This window comes from Microtus ochrogaster, chromosome 15 (assembly GCF_000317375.1).
Source record: "Microtus ochrogaster isolate Prairie Vole_2 chromosome 15, MicOch1.0, whole genome shotgun sequence".
Lineage (NCBI taxonomy): Eukaryota > Metazoa > Chordata > Mammalia > Rodentia > Cricetidae > Microtus > Microtus ochrogaster.
In genome coordinates, this window is record NC_022017.1 from 14,729,964 (window position 1) to 14,735,637 (window position 5,674).

The 5,674-nt window shown below is 51.0% G+C and overlaps 1 long non-coding RNA gene across 2 annotated transcripts in view; it reads right to left on the reverse strand.

The window, feature by feature from the left end:
- Window positions 1-2,629: 2,629 nt before the first annotated feature.
- LOC113456742 overlaps window positions 2,630-5,674 on the reverse strand; it is a 53,728-nt gene continuing 50,683 nt past the window's right edge. For both annotated transcript variants that reach the window (XR_003377489.1, XR_003377488.1), the window contains exon 3: window positions 2,630-3,463. This is a non-coding gene — a long non-coding RNA (uncharacterized LOC113456742). The remainder of the gene's footprint in view (window positions 3,464-5,674) is intronic.

The following is a 5,674-nucleotide window of genomic DNA, read 5'->3' on the forward strand; positions in this document are numbered from 1 at the left end:
TCCTCCGCTGTGACCTTGGAGTTGCTGCTGCGGAATAATTTAATGTGTTCCCCATCGTAGCTGGCTTCTGTCACTCCTGCTGGAGCTGCAGTTCATGGTTTTGTTGTTGTTTTGATTTGTGCTTTTTTAGAAAAGACACTCTCTCACTATACAGCCCAGCCTGGCCAAGAGCTATGTAGACCAGTCTATCCTAGACTTTCAACAATCCTCATGCTTCTGCCTCTTTTTTTTTCCTTCTTTTTTCTCTTCATGTTAAATCTTATGTGTACGGATGTCTTGCTTGTGTGTTGTATGTCTGTGCAATGTCCTGGAGACCAGAAGAGGGCATCAGATCCCTAAGACTTAAGTTACAGTTGTGAGCTTATGTGGGTGCTGGGAATCAAACCCAGGTCCTCTGGAAGAGCAGCCAGCGCTCTTACCCCCGAGCCATCTCTCCAGTCAATGCCCCTATCTCCTGAGCGCTGGGGTTGCAGCTGTGTGCCACTAAGCCTGGCTTTGCAATAAAACAAAACAAAACAAAACAAAAAAAACATTAGCAGGCTGGCAGGAGGTATCAGTGGTCACTAGAGTTCAATTTCCAGGACCCTCACAGTGACTCACATCCATTGTAACTCCAGTCCCAAGGGATCCAACACCCTCTTCTGGCCTCTGAGGGCACCCGGCACAGGCTTGATACACATTCATGGGCAAACACTCATACACAAATATTTTTTAAAAATTGCCGTGTCTACAAAAGCTAGTTCCAGGACACGCACCAAAGCTACAGAGAAACCCTGTCTTGAAAAACAAAAAACAAGCAAACAAACAAACAAAAAAAAACTGCCGTGTGCATGTGTGTGTGTCCGTGTGTGTGCACAAGCACTTAAGCATGCACAGGCCCAGGTTTGGAGGTCAAAGGGTAAGCCATGAGAGTCTTTCCTTTTCTACCATTCGTATTCTGGGGTCTGAACGCAGGTCGGGCCCTGAAGTAGAAGCACTTACATGCTGAGTCATCTTTCCAGCCAGCATTAGTCTCTTATACTGTTTGGATGGATTGGATGTATCTCCTGGGTAAATTTCATTTTCTCGTTATTTGCCTGTGGATTACTTTGGGGTTTTGTGTAGGCCACTGTAGCTCTTTAATGTCACTTAGCATCCTCCCTCCCAACCCCTACGCTGCTTTATCTGGAAGTTTCCTGTACAGCCACCGGCCTTGGCTGGGAGCTCGGATACAACACGAGCAGACACGAGGATGAGTGGCGAATGCAGCGAGGCTGATTTTAAGGGATGGGTCTCCCGCCTCTTTGGAAACTGTGCTGGGCTTCCGCAATGATCTTACTTAGCCCTGAGGCTCCTTCCCCACCCTGACCCTGTGGGTCTAAGACCGTTCACCCCAGAGAGCTGCTGAAACGTGTCTCCAGGACTGAGATGGCCTTGGGACTGTCTCCTAAGCTCACCCAGTCACTGGCGAGTTGTGTAGACAGATTCCAAGTATTCCGCCAGGCTTGCATTTCTAGGATGTGTACATGTTATTCTGCCTGGCTGGGGCTGTGCTGCTGGGGCTTATTTAGGAGTGTTAATGCATTAATATTTGAGTAGGACCCGTTTCCTAGCAGGCTTGTTCTCTGTATGCCTTTGAACATGCCGTGGCAGGGACAAGGGCAGCCTTTATCTAGGCCTCCCTGTCTGTCTCTCTGTCCATTCCTTCCTCTCACACTACACTGGCTTGAAGCACTTGGCCCATGAATGCTCCTGAGGGTGCCAAAGAGTGAGATGCTCTCTCCTGCTCTAATCTGAAATAGCTGTGGAGCTAGAGAGCCTGAGACCTGAGTTCCAGAGGCGCCTACAGAGAGCGAGTGAGCTGTGACCTCCAAACCTCACTAAAAAGAGCATCATGATGGAATCCCTCCCTCCCTCCTCCTGCAGAGGAAGTGGCTAAGTAGGGGCCAGGGTCAGGGGTTAATGACCATATTGTGCTCAGGGCTGTGGATAGCTCAGCTTGTCAGTGGCAGCATCTAAGCATTCGTAGCCCCAGGGGAGCCCCTCCCCTTTCCCATCCATCCTTCTTGGAGGGTGGAGTCCCTGCTGGCCTTTAATTGCCATCAGGTCATTATACACAGTGAGGACACCAGGCCATCTCCTCTGGTGGGGTCTGCTTTGCTGAGGCCCCAGATATAGCCCTCCACCTCCTCTGTCCGCAGATCCCAGTTAACTCCCCACCACACACACGCGGAATAAAGTAAAGTTAGAAAATAAGTAAACTCAGCTGAGCGCAGTGACATACAACTGTAATCCTAGCACTCAGGAGGCCAAAGCAGGAGGACTGCCAAAAGATGAAGGCCAGAGTCAGGTCTACATAGAGCTCCAGCCTGGCCAGAGCTACATAGTGAGATCCTGCCTCAAAGAACAGTAAATTAATAGATAAATTCACCAAAGTCCACAATCCCAAGAATAAAGGTTCAATTTTTTTCTATTGTCATTCCAGATTTTTTTAATTTTTTTAAAAAAGATGTTTGTTTATGTGTGTGTTTATGCGTGTACATGTGGGTATGCAAAGAGGACAGAATGGAATCAGATCCCCCAGAACGGAGTAACAGGTGACTGTGAGCTTTCCAACACGAGTACTGGAAATCAAACTCTGGTCCTCTGCTAGAGCAGCAAGTGCTTCACTGAACCATCTCTATTACACTCTGAAAAGTGTTTGCATGTATATAAGCATGTCTGTGCAATCTCTCCACCTTCCTTGGGTAACTCGTGTGCACATGCATACTGAGACTGGAGGACAACATTAAGACAGGAACTCTTACTGGCCTAGAACCTGACAAGTTTTCTAGGCCGGCTGCTCTTGAGCTGGGGGATCTGCCTGTGTTCTCCGGTGTTGAGAATTGCAAGCACGTGATATCACCCCTGGCTTTCTCATGTGGTTTTGGGAACTGAACTCAGGACCTCAGGTTTGTACGGCAAGCACATCACCAATTGAGTCATCGCCCCAACCTGTCCTGTTTTCTCTCTCCACGTGTTTAAATACAGTGGATTCGTACAGAGTTCACTATTAGCTTTGACCACACTGCTCCTAGTTGAAGCTACCTGAACACACATATCTGCAGATGTCCTGGGTTTCACATGACCTTACACCATAGACACTTCTCTACAATATTAAGAATCCTGCAGGAATGTCATTTTTTCACCACCACAATGCATTCTGTTATGTGAACGTGATCTGCCTTGGGTTCCCGTCCTGGGCTCTTGACTGTTCAAGTCACAGCCGGCTTTTGTTATCACACACACTACAATAGCGTCTCCAGGCATAGAGCTACACAGACACATCTTTAACAGAGCGTTGTCGGGTGCAACCTCTTCTGGAACCAAGTCACCACAGAGAACGGACTTGCGCGTGGTCCTTTGGGAGCAGCCCTGCCTTGCAGTTGTGGCAGGTGTGTCCTGTGTGTCACATGGTGACCCTGCAGCCCGCCATGGAGGGAACCTGCAAAAGTTGAGACAAGTAAGGTTAACTCAACAACGACTCCTGAGATCCTGGTCCCTCTTGCTCCTGTGCACCTTGGCTGGTCTCCTGTCCTGCTGCTCCAGTCCTGGGAACCGAGCAGCAAGGATGACTGATGTCTATGGCAGTGGTCTGGGAGGCTCATAGCAGTTCCCTGGAGATGAAGTGTCCGGTTTGGATAGAGGAAACGACCCCTCTCTTGCAGACCAGCAGGGGGCCCTGTTCTCTCCCTCTCAGGAATATTGTCTTGGGTAAGGCGGCCTCATGAGTAGGCTCTGAACTCTGCCAAGGGCAGACAAGGCAGACATTCCTACTATGTGCTACAGCACCATGTTGTGGCAGGCGACTGTTTTGCAGCCCTTTGGGGGAAGAGTGGGAGGGGTCACACAAAGGGATGTGGCTGGAGACCACCCAATCCCTCTGAAGCTGCCTAGCCCTTGCTCTCCTTGATGCCCACACAGTGGGGTGATGATAACTGTCCATGACCAGGTGGACTACCTCTGCAAAACCGTCCGGAACGGCATGGGTGTAGGACAGGGTCATTGCTCCCAGGCTGGGAATGTGGCCAGCACCAAGAAGGAAAACGGCAGCTCAGCAACTCCTGGAGGTGCCAGCACAGGGCACCCCAAGCTCTATGCCCTCTCTAGATCTGGAGATGCCAGCTCTCAGTGTACCCCAAGCTCTATGCACCCTCGTGCCCTCTCTAGACCTGGAGATGCCAGTTCTTAGGGCACCCCAAGCTCTATGAAGCCGCCTCCAACTGCAGCATGGAAATGCCACTGAACAGAGCCTTCAGCTCTCCTCCCCCACCATCAGATGACTCCTGTCTCCAGACCCTCCCTCCCTGACTCTTCTGCCTGCTGGGTGATCTTCCCCTCGAAGCCTTCCCCATGCACCATCAGTATCTCTCCTTCCCCATCCCTCCTTTTTCTCACCTGTAGAAAACAGTGTTCCTAGACTGTGGTCCTCCATCCCCCTCCTGTGTCCAAGGGAGTTGGTGTTGCCTCCAGATACCACCAGCAAGTCCTTTTTCTCAAACACACCCACCTCTGAAGCATCTCTCCTGTCTTTCCAGGCCACATTGCTGGTCACCTGACCTCTATGACCCCCTGTGGCAGGAGGACAAGCCAGCAGCATCCTCCTTCCCTCTTTTCTCCATGCCCAGGGGATCTACAACTTTCCACACATCTCCCTGGCCTTGCCCTAACATGGGGGGCATTCACCCCTTTTTTTCCCAGTCCCAAGCTGTGACATGGCCCCTGCCCCGCCCCCCAGACCTCATAGCATCTCCTCACATACATGCTCACAGTACTCAAACTGCTTTGCCTTGCTATGAAATGGCATGATCTATCTACCAAAAACATAGGGGGTGGGCTGATCTTGATCCCTTCCCTGTCTTGTGCCTGCCCCCACCATCTGGTCCATTTCCAAGTCTCAAAGTCTCACCCATCCTGATCCTCGAGGTGGTACAAGCTGGCATCCAGTGACTCTCCGCCCACCACTCAGAGGTGGAGGTGCCTTGGGCAAGTCAGGTTCCTACCTGAGCCTCATCTGCCTGGATGATGTGACAGGAAAAGCAACCTTCCTCCTTCCTGGCTTGTTTGGGGGCTATGTGAAGACCTTATGCCTTGGCGACCATCACTGTTGGCATGATCTCTGTTGCCCCACCCAGGGTCCCAGCCTCCACATTCCCCCAAAGAAGACCCCATACCAGAGTGCCAGCCATACACGAGCCACGTAGGTAATCCTGCCACGTTTCTCCAACCACTGCAACATGCCCACCAGGCGGGCACCTGTCACCCCATTTTACCCAGGAGGAGACTGAGGCCTCAGTGCCACACTAGAGAGAGCCATTGCCTCCACGGATGCCGCCCACAACACCCACTGATTCAAAAGCTTTGACATCTGCTGGGCACTGTGCTAGGTGCTGGAGGCCCAAAGGTAAGCCAGGCTGGCACAGACCTAGCCAACAGGGCAGAGAACTTTCTAGAACACACAAATCTGACTCTATAAACTCAGTGAGTAGTTAGGGCTAATGGCACACGCCTTTAATCCCAGGACTGAGGCAGAGGCAAGCAGGTGTCTGTGAGTTGGAGGCCAGCCTGGCCCATATAAAGTTCCAGGACAGCCAGGGCTACATAGACAGACTCTGTCTCAAACACACATACATACACACATACATACACACATACA